Source organism: Pan troglodytes, chromosome X, assembly GCF_028858775.2.
Source record: "Pan troglodytes isolate AG18354 chromosome X, NHGRI_mPanTro3-v2.0_pri, whole genome shotgun sequence".
NCBI lineage: Eukaryota > Metazoa > Chordata > Mammalia > Primates > Hominidae > Pan > Pan troglodytes.
In genome coordinates this window covers 148,448,688-148,469,753 of record NC_072421.2, presented here as the reverse complement: position 1 = coordinate 148,469,753, position 21,066 = coordinate 148,448,688, and the positions used below count along the sequence as shown (strand labels likewise).

At 49.6% G+C, this 21,066-nt stretch overlaps 1 pseudogene; it reads left to right on the top strand.

Annotated features, from left to right (window-relative positions):
- LOC112207167 (U6 spliceosomal RNA) lies at positions 1-94 on the top strand (annotated as a pseudogene).
- The last annotated feature ends 20,972 nt before the right edge of the window (positions 95-21,066 follow it).

Sequence of the window (21,066 nt, the reverse complement as noted above, 5' to 3'; positions counted from 1 at the left end):
GTGCTCATTTCAGCAGCACATATACTAAAGTTGGAACTATATAGATAAGATTAGCATGGCCCCTGCACAAGTTCACGAAGTGTTCCTTAAAATTAAAACAAATAAAATACAATAACAAATCTAATTCAAGGCTGACAACACAAGGGTGGATGGGTCAGGGACTATTGTGCAAACAGAGTAAGTGCTACCGTGCGTGTGTGCGTGTGTGTGTGTGTGTGTGTGTGTTGTGCATGCGTGCAACCTCTAACTGAATGTCAACTCCCAGGAATGGGTCTATTGCCCAAACTTTAGGCTTAACTGCTCCCCTGCTCCCTGCAGTAACACATACAGTTCAGTACAGCAGTTCTCAGATGTCCCTGTGCACTGGAATCACCCCAAAGGCTTGCTAAAACCCAGATTACTGGGTGCCACCCCCAGAGTTGCTGAGTCAGCAAATCCGGAGTGGAGGCCCAAGGATCTGTGTCACAGATAAGCTCCCAGTGACACTGATGTTAGTGGCCCAGAGGCTCACTTGGAGAACCACTCTAGGGTAAGCAGGGAATGCCAGCATGTTGCTGAGGCTCTGAAGAAATAGAAAGTATGGCTGCTTGTCAGCTGGCCAAGCAGCACCAGGAAGACTGAGGAAGATAGGAAAGTCACTCGTAATCACCGAATGCCAGTGCTAAAAGGCACCTCTGGGGCCACAAAGGCCAAAATATTTGACGGAGGTCAAAAATGAGACCCAAAGGGCGTCAGTTACTTGACCAAGGTCACCCAATTAAGTGGTGGCTGAGGTCCTGTGTGGTGGCTCACACCTGTAATCCCACACTTTGGGAGGCTGAGGTGGGAGGATTCCTTGAGCCCAGGAGTTTGAGACCAGCCTGGGCAACATAGGGAGACTCCATCTGTAAAAAAAAAAAATAAATAAATAAATAAATAAATAAATAAATAAATAAATAAATAAATAAATGTTGGCCGAGGCCAGACTGCCTGATATCAATGCTGTTTTCTCTTCACATTCCCCACCCTAGTTCTCTTAAGGGACACATGTGCGCCCCTCCACAGCTTGAGGACTTGCTTTAAAATGGTGGAGGGGCGCCCTTGACAGTCACCCCATAATATTTCCCACCAGCACAACCTTTATCACAGCTTGTCTAGCAGAAAGAAGCCACGCAGTGCCTAGAATGCATCCATGTGACATGCAGCCCTGCCATCCCTCATTCCTTCCTTTTTGGGCATTCTGAGCAGCACTGGGGGCCATTGGGTGTGTATAGGAAGGGAGCGTGGAGTGGTGGATGGGGAGGCCTAGACAGATCCGCCCCAACACCCCGGCAGATTCTATCCCTGCTTGTCTCTGTCACTCACACTGGCAGTAGGCTTCCTGGGGCAAGGACAAGGGCTTCCTCCTCATGCCCACTGGCCCCGCATTTGGGACCCAATGCCTCTCCCCACCCCCCAGGCAGGAGGGCAGGAGAGCAGGAGGGGAAGGGGACTTGATCCTGGCCTCCTCCTCCATCTGGCAAGGGAGATAGCATATTTTCTGGGCTGGCAGTGAAGAATGGGGAAGGATAGTGGAGAAGCTAAAGCCAGGGGCAGCAACCCCTATGCTATGCAGCTCTGCAAGGTGACAGGGACCCCTCCAAGAGAGGAGACTGGCTGGGGAGGAAGGGAAATAGAGAGGGGAGTTGGAGGTTGGAGAGAAAGGAGGGAAGGGAGGTGGGGAGGTGGTGCAAGAAAACAGAGAAGGAGGGGGGACAGAGGTGAAAGTGGTATGGAGCGGGAAGGGAAACTGAAAGGGAGGGGAAGAGGACGCAGGGGAGGGAATGGGCAATAGGCTTGGAGAGCAAATGACTGAAGGTGGCTCCTCCAAGAGGGACCCTGCAGGGAGGCAGCTGGGTGAAGCGGAAGAGCCTCTGGTGCCCCAGCCACAGCAGGTAGTGGGGGATGGCTCAGTGCATGGGGAGCGGGAAGCTGGGGCCCTGGGGGCTCCTGTGAATGAGGAGAGGACATGGGAAGGGCTTTGGAAAGGGTGATATGCTTTTTGAAAAAGAAGCAGTACAGTGGAATGGCCCTGACACTATCAGCCCCCACTTTACCCCTACCCCTACCACCCCATCTTGTCTGTTTTTGTGTTTTCTGAGACTAGCTTCACTTTTTCATTTATTTATTTGTTTAGAGACAGGGTCTCACTGTGTCACCCAGGCTGGAGTGCAGTGGTGCGATCACAGTTCACTGCAGCCTTGAACTCCTAGGCTCCAGTGATCCTCCTGGGTCAGCCTCTCAAGTAGCTGGGACTACAGGCACACACCACCGCACCTGGCTAATTTTTTTTTTTTTTTTCTGAGAGATGAGGTCTCACTATGTTGCCCAGGCTGGTCTCCAACTCTTAGCCTCAAGTGATCCTCCCATCTCAGCTTCCCAAAGCACTGGGAATACAGGCATGAGCCGTAGCACCCAGCCTTTCCACCCCACCTTGCATTCTCCCTCTTACCTTTCAGTTCTGGAAGTCCAGCCTCTCCTGTTTTCAGCAAAACATCAGCCAGGCTGGGGAGATTGGCAAGGCATTCAGAGACCCCAGTGCCATGGGTTGCCTACCGTGCCAATCAGACCTTCCACTACTCACTGGGCCACTGGGCACCCAACTGCACCAAGCCCCACTGGCCTTGGGGCCACAGAGTGGAGTCAGGCATAGGCCCTGCCAGCTGGGCTCAGGCCTCAGTGCTTGGCCACTGTCAAAGGGCTGCTTCGAAACTTTACCCTCACTGTGGGCCTTTCCGAGCCCTTTGCCTCAAATATCGAGGAATGGGCCAAGGAAAAGGGGCAGAAGGACATAGCCGGGAGTGACCCTTAAGCCCTTTGGCCTGCCAGCCTCTTGTCTCTTGGGCTGCCCTGGCTGTCCATGGCCTCAGCAGCTGCCACCACCACCTGTCCCTAAGCTCACAGGATCTCATTTATGACCTCACATGTTCCTCACAGGCTTTCATTCCTTCATCCAAATGCATTTATTGAGTCCTCACAATTAGCCAGGCACTGAGCTGAGCCCTGGGGTTTTCAGAGGCCCTGCCCACAGGGCGCTGCTATGAACCAACCCCTCATTTCCACAGTGCGGAGGGTGCTGGCACCTCTCCAGCATTCCTGAGTTTCCCCAAGCCCTGGATCTGCCTCTCCCAGTGCTGCTTTTACCAGGTTTCCTGGGGGCAGTCTCTCTTTCAAAAAGCTGTCAGCTCAGCTGGACCTCTGGCCTTTGGCATATGCTCCAGCCCCAGCCAGAGAGGAGGGTATTGCCCTTCTCCTGCCAGCAAGTCCTCCAGCCTTGCCAAAAGCCCCATCTTGAACCCCAGGTTCCCACACATGTGCCCTCCCCACCTCACCACCCCAGCTACTGCTACACACCAACTCTACCCACTCCCAGCTGGCTACATGTCCACACCTTGCCATGCCCTCATCTTCCCCCAAGCCTCAAGTGCCTGGCCAGGCCCTGCCCCTGCCCCCTGCCCCCTGCCCTAGACCTAGCCCTCTGACCAGTCATCCTGCTAGCAGCTCATACTGCTCACCACTTGCTGTCTCCTTGGCTTCCAGATTTTCCTCCTCTCTCCCTGGCTGCTGCTTCTCCTGGTCTCATTCAGACTCATCCTCCTTAACCTATCCTTCACGAGTTGACATCCAAATACCAAATGATGGGGAGGATGTGGGAACATAGGAACCCTCAGACACTGCCGGTGGGAATGTAAAATGGCGCAGCTGCTATGGAAAACAGTTCGATTCCTCAAAAGGTTGAACATAGAATTACCATATGACCCAGCAATTCCATTCCAGAGTATATACCCAAAAGAACTGAAAACAGGGACTCAGGAGTTGTATATCAAAACAGGAACTGCACACAAATTTCATTCAGCATTATTCACAACAACCAAAAGGTGGAAACAATGGAAATGTCTATCAACAGGTGAATGAATAAGCAAAAGGTAGTCTAGCCATACAGTGGAACATTATTCAGCCATAAGAGGAATGAAGCCCAGGTGCAGTGGCTGCTTGAAACCCAGAGCTTTGGGAGGCCAAGACAGGAAGATCACTCGAGTCCAGGAGCTTGAGATCACCCTGAGCAACCTAGTAAGACCCCATCTCTACAAAAACATTTTTATTTTTTTGAGATGGAGTTTTGCTGTTGTCGCCCAGGCTGGAGTACAGTGGCACGATCTCGGCTCACCGCAACCTCTGCCTCCCAGGTTCAAGCACTTCTCCTGCCTCAGCCTCTTGAGTAGCTGGGATTACAGGCACGTGCCACCACGCCCAGCTAATTTTCTTTGTATTTTTAGTAGAGATGGCGTTTCACCATGTTAGCCAGGCTGGACTCGAACTCCTGACCTCAGGTGATCCACCCGCCTTGACCTGCCAAAGTGCTAGGATTATAGGTGTGAGCCACTGAGCCTGGCCTTACAAAAACATTTTTAAAAATAATAAATAAATAAAATTAGCTGGGCATCGTGGTATGTGCCTGTAGTCCCAGCTACTCCGGAGGCTGAGGTGGGAGGATCACTGTAGCCCAAGAGTTTGAGGCTGCAATGAGCTATGATCATGCCACTGCACTCCAGCTTAGGCAACAGAGGGAGGCCCTGTCTCAAAAAAAGAGAAGAAGAAGAATGAAGTACCAACTCATGCTACAACATGGATAGGCCTTGGAAACATTACACTAAGTGAAAGAAGCCACACAAAAGGACAAATATGGTCTGATTCCATTTCTACGAAATGTACAGAATGGGAAATCCGTAGAGATGGAAAGTAGATGAATGGGTGCCAGGGGCTGGGATAGTGAGAATGGGAAGTGACTGCTTCATGGGTACAGGGTCTCTTTTTGGGATAATGGAAAAGTTCTGGAACTAGATAGAGGTGATGATTGCACAACATTGTAACTGTACTAAATATCATTGAATTTTACACTTTGAAATGCTAAATTTCTTGTTATGTGTATTTTACCACTAAAAAAAAAAAAAAAAAAAAAAAGCCAGCATTCGTTCCCTTTTGTCCTTGGCCATTCTACACTCTTACTCTGCTTTCAGAGTCCAGCTCCAGTCTTAGTGCCGCTCCTGCAACCTTGTCTCCTGTCCCCACAAGGCCAGGCTTGCTTTCCTCTGCTCCCCTCTATCCTCTGCCCTTCCATCCTGCTCTTAGGGGCCCAGGGCGTGGTCCAGTTTCTTTCTGCATCGCCAGTGCCTGAAATAGACCTGAAATACAGCAGGCGCTTAGTGCCTATTTGGCCCAAAAGTGAATGAACAAATAAGTCATGTCCTAACCCTTCGTGCTCAGATGGGGAAAGTGAGGGCCAGCGGAAGGGAAGTGACTTACCCAAGGTCGCAGGCTGGCCAGTGGTTGAGTGGAGACTAGAAGCCTTGGCCCAAGCCACTCCACAGGAGCCTTTTCTATCCTAACATATCCCTGCCTGCTCACTCTTCAGCATCTTTTCCAGCCTGCCTGCCCTCAGGGGTTCCCATCTCTTGTCCCTGGCTGCTTCTGGGACCTTGAACCAAATGAGCTCTGGGGGCTTGGCACTTTGGAAACCCTGAAGTCAGTGCTCCCTCCTCACATCAACCCCACTTGCTTCTGATGATTGCACACAAAGGAAACCTGCAGGACCCAAAGGCAACTGGGGAATAGCCCCTGGCACCAGTAAAGCCAAGCCATTCCTGAGACAATGCTCCCTCCATGGGAAAACTGCTGGAAACAGGTGGAAAGGGGAGCCTGACAGTGTCTGCTATCCATTTGGCTCTTAAGGACTGAGTGACCTGTCTCTGCCCAGTGCTTTTAGCATCACTCATGCTGCTGCAGGCATGCTCCATTCTGTCCCCAGTGAGAGGGGGCTAGCAGGCGAAACACTGCCTGATGTCTCTGAAGTTCACACAGCACAACTGTGCACCAGCACCGCTGTGCTCTGTTCTTCCCTGGTTTGCAGAAAGGACACAGGTATTGAAACTCACAGAGAGGTCCCAGGAGCAGGCTGGAGGATGAGGACCTGTAAGGGCAAACAGGAACAGGTCCTGGGAGGGCCAGAAGCCAGAGCTCAACCCAAGGGTGGGTAGGCCAGCCTGGACTTCTCAGGCCATCTGGTTCTCCGTAGGAGAGAGCAAGGTGGGAACAATAAAGAAAACAAGAATTCTGGGGCTGGGCGCGGTAGCTCATGCCTGTGATCCCAGGATTTTTGGAGGTTGAGGTGGAGGATTGCTTGAGCTCAGGAGACCAGCCTGGGCAACATGGGGAAACGCTGTTTCTACAAAAAAAAAAAAAATGAAAAAAAAATTGCCGGACATGGTGATGCATGCCTGTAGTCGCAGCTACTCGGGAGGGTGAGGTGACAGGATCACCTGAGGCTAGGAGCTTGAGGCTGCACTGAGCTGTGATCACACCACTGCACTCCAGTCTGGGTGACAGAGGGAGACCCCATCTCAAAAAAAAAAAAAAGAGAGAAAGAAGAAAGAAAGAAAGAAAGAAAGAAAGAAAGAAAGAAAGAAAGAAAGAAAGAAAGAAAGAAAGAAAGAGAAAGAAAAAGAAAAACCCGGGAATTCCAGGAGGTGCCAAAGAGCCAATCTCGTGTCACTTGCAAAACTATCTGACTTTACCGCTGCATTTCTTCTTCTCCAGGGCCACGGCGCCCCAGGTGTGCTCAGCCCCTGAGGAAGGAGCCCTGGCCCAGGAGTCCGTGGGCAGCCCCTCCTCATCGCTGTGCCAAGACGGAGTGGCATGGCTTTCTGTGCTTCGCCTCACATGTTGTAGGGAAGCAGAGGGAAGGCCAGCAACAGGTCAGAGCTGTGGCTGTGTATCCAAGGAAGCCCCCCACTCTAGCCCCTCTACTCAGGGCGGCAGGAGAGCTCTGAAGGGCCATGCCTGAAGTGCTAGGGCCACTATACTGACAGCTAGAGGAGTCCACAGGGCTTGAAAGGCTCCTGCAGTTCTCCTACAAGCCTAAATTCCACTATTAGAGATGGGATTCTCTGAGTTGAACGTTACCCTCTTTCCTCTGGTTTTTTTTTTTTTTTTTTTTCTTTTTTTTTTTGAGACAGGGTCTCACTCTGTCACCAAACTGGAGTGCAGAGACATGATCTAGGTTCACTGTAACCTCTACCTCCTGGGCTCGAGAGATCCTCCCACCTCGGTCTCCCGAGTAGCTGGGACTACAGGTGCACACCACCATGCCCAGCTAATTTTTATATCTTTTTTGGTAGAGATGGGGTATCACCGTGTTGCCCAGGCTGGTCTCAAACTCCTGGGTTCAAGTGATCCACCCACCTTGGTCTCCCAAAGTGCTGGGATTACAGGCATGAGCCACTGCACCTGGCCCCTTCCTCCTTTAAGCTCTATAGTAACATTTCTAATAATGCTTGGCATGTGTGCAATATTAGACATCCCTCCTTCACGCTGTCATTGCTCTAGTATCTGGAGGCAGGCAGGGCAGGGATTATGAATCTGATTTTAGAGAAACTGAGGTCCAGAGAGGGCAATGGACTTGCACTAAGGGACCCAGCTAGCCCAGTACTCTTGACCTTGGACTTATCTGTCTCTACCCCTGCAGTCCACAACTGATCGTAACATCTTCTTTCCGCAGTACAGGAACAAGTACACAACTAACTCCAAAATAAACCCTTTCTTGGTGGCCTAGAATCCACATGGAGGCTACTGGGTTTAGAGTTTAGAGTCCAAACTACAATTCATTCGGCTAGCCTACAAACATCTTCTGGAATACCTCGTGTGAGCTGGGTCCCAGGCTAGGTACTTGAGGGCTGTGGGGTGGCTAATAATGGCTTCTAATCCCTGAATCCTGTGAATGCTAGTGTATGTAACAAAAAGGTCACTGTGGATGTGGTTAAATTAAAGACCTTGATATGGGGAGATTGTCTTGGATTATCTAAGTGGGCCCTAGATGCTATCATATGTATCCCCATAAACAGGGAGATTTGATGACACATACACACACACAGAGGAGAGGACCATGTGAAGATGGAGGCAGAGATTGGAGTGATGTGGCCACAAGCCAAGGAATGCATGGAGCCACGAAAGCTGGGAGAGGCAGGAAGGAGTCAGTTCTAAAGGCTCCAGAGGAAATGAGGTCCTCCCAACACCTTGATTTTGGACTTCTGCCCCCAGAACTAGGAGAGAATAAATTTCTGTCATTTTTCGGCACTAAGTTTGTGGCAATTTGTCACAGTAGCTACAAGAACAAGGACCAGACTCTGCCCTTGAGGAGCACCTAGTGAGTTAATCCGATACATGCCACATCGGGGGCATGAATGCCCGAATGTAGTCCCTCTTTCATGATCCAGGAATACTATCCTGGGACCAGGGGGCTTCTGAGAGGACAGCATCTGCTTTTAACACATGAGAAACCCAAAGCTGACTCTCCCCCGAGGGGGGGATCTGGATTTCCTGTAACAGAGCTTCTGGCCCTGCCCCCTACCTCCCACTCAGGTTTCAAGATCACAGGTGAGTATAAAGAATGGATTGATTACCCTTCCCAGGGGCATTTGCCAGTTAATAGGTGCTGAAGTCTCAGGTCAGAGAACTGAGCCTAATGGAGAAAATTCAGGTCGCTGAAATTCTCTCATCATCAGTGTAGCTGAGATGGACCATAGTCAAGAGGGATGAGGTAAGGGACTCACTCCCCACCCCATTCCTCCATGGGTTGTCCAGCGTTGCTTGGGATGGAGAGAGGCAGGCTGGATGTAGTGGTTCATGCCTGTAATATGAGCACTTTGTGAAGCCAAGGTGGGAGGATAACTTGAGCACAGGCGTTCAAAACCAGCCTGGGCTCCAGGTGGGCCAGCATCTCCCCATTGGCCAATTCCTGGTCACCCTGAACACACACACACACACACACACACACACACACACTGGCTTGTGTACCCCAGGGGCTCTTCCCTTTAGCTCCATGAAGCCTCCCAGCTTTGAACTGGAGGAAGGGAAAGAAGGGAGCTTAGGTGAAAGCCAGACAGCTTTGGGGGTTATGGAGGTAAAAGTGGGGCCTTGAGCTCTTTTCTCAGTTCCCTTCCAGGAAAAAGGGGATTACTGTGGCAGGGTCCAAAGCTACGACAGCCAGAAGCTTCTAAGAGGTCTATGGAGCCAGCCTCCTGTGCAGCCTAGCAGCCGTGGCAGAGGCTACTGGTCGAGTAATAATCAGAACAATGGTTCCCAGTTACCTGTTCCTTACTATGTACTCATTAATGTACTGAACAGTTAGCAAGTGGTTTTTTTTTGTAATTTAATTTAATTTATTTTTTTTAAGACAGGTTCTCATTCATTGCCCAGGCTGGACTACAGTGGCGCGATCCTGGCTCACTGCAACCTCTGCCTCCCCCGTTCAAGCAATTCTCTTGCCTCAGCCTCCCCAGCAGCTGGGATTACAGGCATCTGCTACCATGCACAGCTAATTTTTGTATTTTTAGTAGAGATGAGATTTCAACAAGTTGGCCAGGCTGGTCTCGAACTCCTGATCTCAGATGATCCGCCCACCTTGGCCTTGCAAAGTGTGGGGATTACAGGCGTGAGCCACCATGCCGGGCCTGCAGGTGTTATTTCTTTGGTGATTTCTATTATCATCCCCATTTTACAGATGGGGAACCTGAGGCACAGAGAAGCTAGGTAACATCTCCAAGGTCATACAGGGGTAGGAGGCAGGGGTAGGAGGCTGCCAGCTCCAACCAGGAAGCTCCTTGAATAAGAAAGCTCCTAAAACTCCTAAAGCTCCAACCAGAAAACCAACAGGCCAAGCAGACTAGCTAACCATCCTTCCCCCATCAAGACGTCACCAGCTAGAGTTGACTGGGGAGGTGGAAGTGAAGCAGAAGTCCCCATCCTCACAACTCTGTCCCTTTCCCTGAAGCGAAAGAACAGGCACCAGTCTCCCAGGAGCCCTTGCTGGTTTCAGAGAGTCTTTTCTCCTTCCTGCTGAGGAAGCTGGGCAGAGGTGAAGGCCTCTGGGCTACAAGAACTGAGGGCAATAAAAAGGTCAGTAGTGGGCCCCCTGGCAGAAAGGAGACTGAGGGGCAAGGAGCCAAGTGCTGCATACAGAGAGTGGGGTCTGGATGAAGGCAGGGTGGGAAGTAGGGAGAGAAGAAAGCCCAGAAGGACTTGTCTTGAAGATTGAAGTTTCTTACCAACCTGAGCTGCACTACCGAAGCAGTAGAGTCCAGACCAACGGCCAAAAACATGGGCTCTGGGGCCAGAGAGACTGGCCCAGCTCCATCACTTACTAGCAATATGACCTTGAGCATGGCACTTCAACTCTCTAAGTTTGGTTCCTTGGCCATAAAACTGGGGTGCCCCTAAGATCTACTACGGGGGGCTGCAGTGAAAATCAGGGAGGGTGGATGTGACACCCTCAGGGCAGCGCCTGCCCCGTACTAGATGCCACATTGAGATTAGCTGCTATTACTCTTTGGTCCTAACCTCAGTTGCTGTGGACAGCTGAATACTGTCTCCTAAAAGATGTCCGTGTCCCAATCCCCAGAACCCATGAATATATATGTGATCTTATATGACAAAAAGGTCTGTGCAGATGTGATTAAGTTAAGGATCTTGACAAGAGGAGAGTGTCGTGTCTTATCCAGGTGGGACCACACTAGTCACAATGGACTTAAATAGGGAAGAGGGAGGCAGGAGGGTCAGAGAGAAGATGTGATGACACCAGGCAAGCAGAGTTCAAAAATGCAGCCGTGAACCGAAGACTGCAAGTGGCCTCTACAAGCTGGAAAGACAAAGGAACAGATTCTTCCCTGGAGCCTCCAGAAGAAACACAGCCCTGCTGACTAACGCCTTGACTTTAGCCCGGTGAAACCCATTCAGACTTCTGACCTCCAGAGCTATAAGGTAATGTATGTGTGTGGCTTAAAGCCACGAAGTTTGTAGCAGTTTGTTCAACCAGTGATAGGGAGCTAATACAGATGCTTTTCTATAGGTGCAAGTCTTTCCCAGCTGAGCCCATTACTTCCCCAAGCCTGCTGTCCTCCTTCCCCTTGGGATGCTTCCCTTCTGGTGCAGATTTCTGTCCCAGGGCCTGACAGTCTGGGGAGCTGCTGAGGTGTGGTTCCCGGACCAGCAGCATCAGCATCACATGGGGACTTGTAAGAAACATGAATGGTCTGGCCCCATCCCAGACCTATTGAATCAGAAACTCTGGTCTGACACCCAGGAATCTGCATTTGAACAAGCCCTCCATGGGATGTTGATGCACACTCAAGTTTGCCAACCACTGAGCTCATTGATTTGCATGTCTGCCTCCCTCTTTATAGAGCAGGTAGGGATTACTGCTGCCCAGGGTCAGCCTTGGCCAAGAGGGACCTGCCGCTATATGCCCACTGAGTGCCTCTGTCCCAGCAGCTCTTGGGCCATATTATCATTCTCTGCTTGTAGATCTTTCCCACTAGACTGTGAGTTCTGCCGGGGCAGAGGCTGTTTTTTGTTGTTGTTGTTTTGTTTTGTTTTTGCTTTTTTGAGACGGAGTCTCGCTCTGTTGCCAGGCTGGAGTGCAGTCGTGCAATCTCGGCTCACTGCAACCTCTGCCTCCAGGGTTCAAGTGGTTCTCCTGCCTCAGGCTCCTGAGTAGCTGGGATTACAGGCACCAGCCACTATGCCAGGCTAATTTTTGTAATTTTAGTAGAGATGAGGTTTCACCATGTTGGTCAGGCTGGTCTCGAACTCCTGACCTCGTGATCTGCCCACCTTGGCCTCCTAAAGTGCTGGGATTACAGGCATGAGCCACTGCGCCCAGCCTGAGGCTGTGTTTTCTTGTTCAAGGTTGTATGTATTCTTGGCATCTGAGTGCTTAGTAAATGCTCAGTCAATACTTAAGAGTATCTGACTGACTGAATGAATGAATGAAAGGTGTTCCCCTGCTGCTAGAGAGACACATGTGCCTAGCTCCTGTATTTCCTGTCACCTGGCAGTGAGATTTAAAGGCTTGGTCAAAGGAGTGTGTATTTTTGAAACACTCTCTAGGTGTTTTGTTTAAAAACAAAAAACTAACTCCATCCTGTTCCCCTTTTAACCTAGGGGACCAACCTTTCTTCCTCATGGCTTTGTGAACACCATATTCTTCACCCAGACCACTGCATCTGCCTGCTTCCCAGCTTATCAGGAGAGCCAGATGGTCCAGCAAGGACAGCCATAGTGACTGTGGAGAGAAGCATAACTGGAATAATGAGCATGCCTCCAGGTTGCATACAAGACCAGAGCAACCACAGCAAACCAAGGTCAGGGCCAGAGCTGCTGCTTCACCTTGTATCCCCGTGGCACCTGTCCAGGGGCTCTCACAGGGGGCCTGCTGGGAAATGTGCGTTGAATCAAATTGACAATAATTACCACCGGCTTCAGGACGGGCGCAGTGAGAGTTGGCCCTGTCTGCTGGGCCCTCCCCTGCAGCTCTCCTCAGGGCCTGGGAACACCCTGAGCTCCACCCCTACGCTGTACAGATCAATGAATTGACTGCCCAAGTAAGCTAAGTGGGTTATGACACAGCTTTCAAAGTCAGCAACAAATAATCACTGACTGCTAATGGTCTATAAAGCACACACTTATGAAGAAGCCAGCCAGATGAATCCAACAGGACCCGAGGCAGCCTGTTGCTTCCAAGGCTGGCCTGTGATCTCTGTTGTGCTGGGTCCCCTGCCTCACTCCAGATGTGCTAGGTTAAGAAGCCTATGGTGCTTTGGGTGCTTCTGATGAGGAGCCTGGAGGATAGTGCAATGCAGGAGCCAGAAAGAGGACCAGGCTCTCGGGGCCAGCCCTCTGCCCAGGCTCCAGCCATAGCTGTCATGAGCACTCCAAGCAGGCAAGCAGACCTCTACCAGAGTTCTGGGCCTTCACAGGATGGCGGAGGCAGAGCAGTTAGGGGCCAGCTCCAGGCTCTAGACAGAGGAGGGAACCGGGTGGGAAGAGTAGCCAAGACACCAAGGCATACCAGGCTGGGTCAGGGCCTGCCACAGAGTGTCACATATGCTCATGGGTGACATGACTATTCTTGTTGCTGTCGACATACACTGTTACATTGCTTCCAGGAATGGCCTCATCTTCTCTTCACTGCCTGGGTAGGAGTTAAGATAGAGCGGCATCATCAATAACTGATTCTGGGCCACCGTAGGGTGCTCCCTTTAGGAAAATTGGGACACGCACCACTGGGGTCCAGTGATATGAAAGTGGGTAATCCTGTTGAAATTGTCAATGGTAGAAAGGAAAGTTTGAGATGGGAATTACATGCGACCCTTCAGGAACATCTGAATCCTCAGAGCTTCCTGCAAATCATGGCTGCCTGCCTGGAGGAGAGGGTGTTTAAAGACTGTTAGAGAAATCCACAGGGTTGAATAGGGCCCATATGGATGAGCAGGTGACCAGCTCAGGCTTCCTTCAGGTAGGGGAGGTTGGAGATGCTGGATGATCTCCCAGGTGATTCCAGCATTTGCTGGAGCTTACAGACAACAGTCAATCCAGCAATCCCAGCAGGTCACTGGCCAGGACCAGCCGTGGATCCTACTCTGCCAGGGTGAGCCGCTGTTCAGGACATGCTCTTGCTTGTCTCCCCTCCTTCCTTCCCCCTCTTCCCTTTGCCTCCTGCCCTGGCTCTCCTTTTTCTGCCCCACACTCCCACCACCTCAACTGTCTAATACCCAGGTCTCCTCCAGGGGCCCCACATTCTCTGCCACTTGGAGAGCTCCCTGCTTCTGACCTTGATGAGTTTTCCCCCGTACAGTGCCTCTTCTGAATTCTGGACCTTTATCTACCCGGTGCAGAGGCTTCTCTTTGAGATCCCACTGTCACCTCCACATCAAAAAACCCCTCCCTTCAGCTCCCTCTGCCTTCCCCCTCCCCCAGCAGCTCTCTCCCAGTCTCTCTCAGTCTCTGCCTGAGGCCTCTCCAACCTGACTTCAGACAGCTGGTCTCTAGGTGCCACAGCATGGAGAGGTGTTCCCTGACCTTGGCCATCCTGTGGCTTGTTTCCTCTTCTGCCCCTGCCATAGTTCCTACACCCATTCCCCCTCCCTGGCCTCCCGCAACAGCCTCCTCCTAACCAGTCTCTGCCTCCAGTCTTTTCCCTCCTCTGTCTGCTCCCACCCCCCCATTGAACACTCACTTGATCACTAGAGCCGCTAAATCAAATGCGAATTTGATCTGCTCACTCCAGTTCACAGTCTTCATAGCTCCAGTCCCCACAGGGCCCGGTACTGATCCAGATTCCTTACTTCTCCAGGATCTGCCCAAGCCTCCCCCGTAGTCAGCAGCAGCCTCTGGGTGTCTGTGAGCCACAGTCTGAGAAGCACTGACCCAGTCCAAACTCCTCACTCTCCTGGGGGTAGGGTGGAAACAAAGCCCAGGGCTCTCTCCTCATCTCATGTCACTTGCGACCCTTTCCTGACACTATGGCCACACACACAGTGCTCTGCTCATTGCTCAGAAAAGGCACAAATTTCTCCTTGCCACTCCCTTTGCCTGGGCTAGACAGAGGGAGCAGGCCAAGGTTATGGAGCAGGGTGGTGTCGGGTTCAGGCAAACTCAACTGGCACGGCCAGCCTTTGGCAGTGCCAGGACAGGGTGCTTCAGCAGGTACAGCTGGCAGGTGCAATAGGGCAATAGCTGAGATGGCCTTTGTGACAAGGAGATTAGTGGCCATATGGGGAAATTGGGCAAAAAAATAAATATGTTGAGGATTATAAGAATCAGGTTTCTTGGCAGGGGTCGGGAGGGAAGTGTAAATATGGAAGAGTGGCATGCAAGAATCAACTCTGATTGTGGGATTCAAATGGCAAGAATTGGTGTGAATTCCCGGTTTTAGATAGATAGCTGTTTTTCCCCTGTGTCGTCACATTACAGAAGGGGTAAGGGAGCTCTCTGAGTCCTCTTCTTTTTTTTTTCTTTTCTTTTTTCTTTTTTTTTGAGACAGAGTCTCGCTCTGTCACCCAGGCTGGAGTGCAGTGGCATGATCTTGGCTCACTGCAACCTCTGCCTCCCAGGTTCAAGCAATTCCCCTGTCTCAGCCTCCTGAGTAGCTGGGATTACAGGCACACACCACCATGCCCGGCTAATTTTTGTATTTTTAGTGGAGATGGTGTTTCACCAAGTTTGCCAGGCTGGTCTCGAACTCCTAACCTCGTGATCCACCCACCTCGGCCTCCCAGAGTGCTGGGATTACAGGTGTGAGCCACGGCACCTGTCCGGGGGGCCTCTTCTTATGTAGGCATTAATCCGATTCATGAGGGCCCCATCCTCATGACCTAATCACCTCCCCAAGGCCCCACCTCATAATACCATCACCTTGTGTGTGGCAATTTCAGCACAGGAATTTGGGAAAGGGACATACAGAGTCAATCTATAGTAGTGTGTGTGCATGTGCATGATTATACATCCATCTGTTTCCTAGTTCTGTCCGCTGAGAGGGCCTAGAAGCAATGACACCCTGGTGGCAATGAGCATACCCAGCACCCAGATCTTAGTTTCTGAATAATATTGTCCACTGAAAGGAACCAGGTTTCTTAAGAGGAATGGTTGATTCCCTGGGACAGTGAAGTTTCAAGATGAACCTGAAACATCCGGTGCTGCCAAGAAAGTCAGGATGTGTTCAAAGAATGATGGGACCATGAGAAAAGGGGCTGCCACTGACCAAGTCTGGGACGATATGAGCATCAAAATAAACAACGAATTGTATATAAACCATGGAATAGGAGTTCATGAGCCCATGCCGATATGAACAAACAGGCAAACAAATGGGAGAGAAGGGAAGGCCCTTCCTAGAGCAGAATGCCAGCTAATAAATGTAGAAGGAACGATAGCATGAGAAAATCATAATTTGGCAACCATAATGATAACAACTAATTCAGGCAGGAAGTATCAATAGATGCTAAAACTAGTGGGTGAAAGTTTAATGAGGAACAGATATTTATACAATCGCAAGATACCTCCCCCTGATACTTATTAATTATTTATAAATTAATAAGTACAAAAGCCCTGCTAATTCACGTTACAGTGGAAAGATCTGACAAATAACACTTTAATCAAGTGATCAAAGTTAATGTTATCAGTAATGATAGCATTATCGTTATTCCGTATCATTACTCCATATTACATTAATCCATATTATATGCCACCTGATAGGGTGTACTGAGAACACATCACTCCCAAGGTATTCCAGAGGGAATATCAAGCAAACCCAAACTGAGGTACATTCTATATAATACTTGGCCTGTACTCTTCAAAAATGTCAAGGTCATAAGGAACAAGGAAAGACTGAGTAACTATTCCAGATTGCAGTAGACCAAAGAGACAACACAACTACATGCAACATATGGTCTGGGATTGGATCCTGGACGAGAAAGAAAACCAGGAAAAATAAAGTTGTTGTTGATGATGATGATGATGATGATGATGATGTTGATGATGATGGCAAAGATTTTTGTTTGTTTGTTTGTTGTTTTCACTACAAAGAGCATTAATTATTTGGACAATCAGGGAAATTTAAGTAAAATCTATGGATTAGGTAATGTTAAATGCTAATTTCCTGATTCTCATTGGTGTACTATGGTTTTGTAGGAGAGTGTCTTTAATTTTAGAAAACACACACTCAACTATTTAGGGGTAATGGAGCGTCAGGTCAGCAACTTACTTTCAAATGATTTGGTAAAAATAATAGTGAGAGAGACAGAGCAGGAGAGAGAGAACCATAAGACACATATGGTAAAATGTTAACAATTGGGAATCCACAGAAAGGTTAAAGAGGTAAAGAGTCCTTTTTGTTTTGTTTTGTTTTGTTTTGCTTTGTTTTGAGACAGTGTCTCACACTGCCACAGGCTGGGATGCAGCGGCGCAATCATAACTCACTGCAGCCTCTATCTCCTGGGCTCAAGCCATCCTCCCACCTCAGCCTCCTGAGTAGCTGGGGCTACAGGCACATGGCACCACAGCTGGCTAATTTTTATTTTATTTTATTTTTAGTAGAGATGTGGTCTCATTATGTTGCCTAGGCTGGTCTCAAACTCCTGGCCTCAAGTGATCCTCCCACCTCAGCCTGCCAAAGTGCTGGAATGGCAGGCATAAGCTACCACACCCAGTCAGTAATGAGTTCTTTGTACTAGTCTCACAACTTTTCTATAAGTTTAAAATCATTTCAAAATTAAAACTTGTTTTTAAAAAGTATGAACTCAGGTCTCCTGCACCACTTCCTTTCTTTTCCTTTCTTGTAAAACATACAAGAAATAGACTGGTATGTTTTATTTATCTATTTATAATGTGGTCCACATATGTAATTATTATTATTATTATTATTATTATTAATTTTAGAGCTGAAGTCACACCTGGCTGTCCAGGCTGGAGTACACTGTCTATTCACAGGTGCCATCATAATATACTATAGCTTCAAACTCCTGGGTTCAAGCCATTCTCCTCCTTCAGCCTCCCAAGTAGCTGGGAATGCAGGTGTGCGCCAGCACAATCTCATGTTTAGGTAACATTTGCAAGGCTACTTTTGGCTTTAGATGAACGAACCCCAGGCACACTGACTTACGATCACACTTTGGTTGTCCTTCTAACTGCATATTATCCTTGATCCCTCAACTTATTCCTCAAACTTTACTTTCTAGAAATGAAAGCCATCCTTAGTGCCAAAGCTCCTTTATCGTGGAGGCTGTCACAAGGCCAGGCCCCATTGCCTGGAGTGTTCTCACCTGCCCCACTTGGGTGGCACCCACAGGGCTGCCCAACTCAGGCCTTACATGGTGAAGAGAATAATGGCCCCCAAAGATGTCCATGTCCTAATTCCTAGAACCTGTGAGTGTGTTACCTTAAATGGCAAAAGAGACCTAGCAGATGTGATTAAGTTAAGGATTTTAAGATGAGAGAATTATCCTGGATTATTTGAGCCAGCCCCCTGTAATCACAAATGGTCCTTATAAGAGGGAGGCAGGAAGGTGAGAATCAGAGAAGAAGATGTGATGATGGAAGCAGAAGGAGAAGTGATGTGGCCACAAGCCAAGGGATGTAGGCAGCCTCTAGAAGGCATAAAAGGCAAGAAAACACATTCTCTCCTAGAGCCTCCAAAAGGAATGCAGCCCTGTCTTAACTTTAGTCCAGTGACACCTACCCGAAACTCCTGACTTCTAGAACTGTAAGAAAATAAATTGGTGGCCAGGCACAGTGACTCACACCTGTAATCCCAAAACTTTGGAAGGCCGAAGTAGGAGGACTGCTTGAGCCCAGGAGTTTGAGACCAGCCTGGACAACATAGCAAGGCCCTGGCCCTACAAAAATAACAAAATAATTAGCTAGGCGTGGTGGCATGCACCTAGGTATGGTCCCAGCTACTTGGGAGGCTGAGGTGGGAGGATTGCTTGAGCTTGGGAGGTCGAGGCTGCAGTGAGCTGTGATGGCTCCAGTGTACTTTAGCCTGAAAGACAGAATGAGACCCTGTCTCAAAAAACAAACCAAAGAAAGTAATAAATTTGCATTGTCTTGAAACCACTAAACTTGTAGCAATTCCTTACAGCAGTGGCAGGAAACTAATGCACCTTGTTTCTTCCACTCTGGAGAATGTGGAGCTCCCCAAGGCCTGAACCATGTCTTGTCATGTCCCCATCCCTTGCAGGGCCTCCTCACCTGAACCCTGACCCCTAGTTGGCACTCAGGAAAAGTTTGTTTGAATTCACTCAGCCGGGAGAGGCATTGAGCCAGGGGGCCATGACAAATGTGCAAGGCCTCTCGCCCCTCTCTGAAGGAGTTGGGTTTCCTATGGATGTTCACATTCTGTTCTGTCTGCCCAAGACTGGTCTTGCTTGGCTGTGGTCGCACCACCAGCTGCGGGGATCGTAAATGTGTCTGCTGGGGGTTGGGTTGAGGGGCATTTGAATGCCTGGGAAAGGAATCCCAGACCCAAAGACTCTGCCCAGGAAGCGTCTGGAAGCCTCCTTACCCTAGCTCCCAGCTGTGCAGGGAGAGATGCTCTTACAATGCCAGGAGGGCAGGGCAAAAGCTGAGAGCTCTGCTACCTGCAAGTCTAGAGCCCAACAACTGGGTCCAGCTGGTGTCTACACAGATGGCAGGACCCCAGGTCACTGAGCTTTTCACTTTCCAGAACTGGGGAGGGGAAGAAAGGGGACATCTTACATCCCTGTGTGCATCAGAATATGGGGTAAGGCATAGTTTAAAAGACATATTTAGGGATGGAAATGTTCTGAGCAGAGATGGTGGTGATGATTGCACAACTCTATAAATTTTCTAAACATTACTGAGTTATACACTTGCAATTTATGGTATCTACATTATACCTCAATAAATCTGTTAAAAAAAATTATAACATCTCTTTAGAAAACCCATAAAGAGAGCTGTATTTTCCCAGCGCAAACCACTGGAGGTAAAGTTTGCATTCATATTTTTATCTGGTGAGGTGTGAGTTTAAAAAGGTGGGGCCCCTTGGCAGCCCACCAGGGACTCGCTGGGGCAGACACTCGGGGAATTCATAGCTCTCCTTTGTCTACAGATACCGCCTTCCTGCCCTCAGGGAGCTCCCAGTCGGGACAGAGAGAAAGTGCAAACAGAAATATCTAAATGCCCGGGATGCCCAGGAGTGACAAGGATCAGTGTGACCAGGGGAAGCAGACCAGGTACCGGGGACTCCAGAGTGGGGAGAGGAACTGGCAGGAGATGGAGTTCCCGGACTTCAGCCTCTGTGCCCCACCCCCAACCAGGTCCCCACACCAACCCCCTCCTGCCAGCTGTCTCCCCCTGTGCCTTCCCTCTAGCCCTGCTTCAGCTCAATCCATTACCTTCTGTTTACAGCCTCTTCAGACAGTTTTCCTTGGCTTGATGCCAAGCCAATTTGAATTAATTTTCCAAGCATGACCCTGTGAGTCACTATATTAAATGCCTTCCACATAGTTCTCATTGCTGCACACACACGGTGCATTGGCCAACCATCTGCAATCACAATGAGGTGCCCAGCCCCACAGAGTGGCGCCCAGCACGAGCAACAACATTCCCAAGAGTGGCCCTGGTACAGGCCAGGTGCAGAAGGATCCACGGCACACGTTCTTCCAGGGCTCCTTGGAAATAAAGCGAGGTGGGGCAGCTAAGGAAGGACTGTCCAACAATCAGCTTTCTTTCATTTAAACAGCTTTATTGAAATATAATTCACATAGCACAGAGTCACCCATTTGAGGTGTACAATTTAATGGTTTATAGTGTATTAACGGAGCTGTGCAACCATCACCAGCCAATTTTAGATATTTTTGTCACTCCCCAAAGAAACCTCATACCCTTTAAACTATTTTCCTCCTACATCTCTCTCCCCCTGACCCTAAGCAGCCAGTAAACTACTTTCTGTCTGTATAGATTTTCCTAGTCTGGACTTTCATTTGAATGGAAGTATATGATATGTGGACTTTATTGGTCAGCTTTTCAAAAGGAAAATTGCCAAAGGACTGTAGAGCAGCATTTTGGGGGTAGGTGGGTTCCTCCATATTGAGAGGAAGGTGGGCAGAAAAGGGAGAGGCTCTCACTCCATCTTTGCAGGAGCATTTCCAGGTGGGATGTGAAAGGGGTAGCCCTCCACTCGGTGTGAGCCAGTCCCACCCAGCCACAGCCTAACCTTGTCCTCCTACCTCGGGAAAGCCTCAAGTTCTTGTGCCCACAGAGACCTACCCTTTCTTATGCCTTTAACATATCCCCCAGGCTGCTCTCTCGTGGAGCTGCCATCCCAAAAGGAGAGAGAGAGAAGGAGAGCTGCCTGTCCAATTTTCAGGAGGAGCTAGAGGGAGCCCTGTTTTCTTTCACAGCCCAGGAGGAGAGGCTCCCCCACCTGCTTACACAGTCCGTTTCCTAAAGGGTGCCTGCCATCACAGGAATTTACTGTTGGCCTCTTCCTTTCTCCCTGCTGAAGCAAATTGGCCTTTCTCCAGTTCACAAGAGCATCACAGAGAATGCTGGCAGCCTCCCTGCAGAGTCATCACCTGACTCGCTGTGTAATCCACAAAACCCGAGCTTCTCAAGGTTGGAGGCTTGGAAGCTGTCTGGCCCAGACTGCTACACGCAGCATGACACCACCAAGGGCTCGTCCAGGCTCTGCTTGGACAC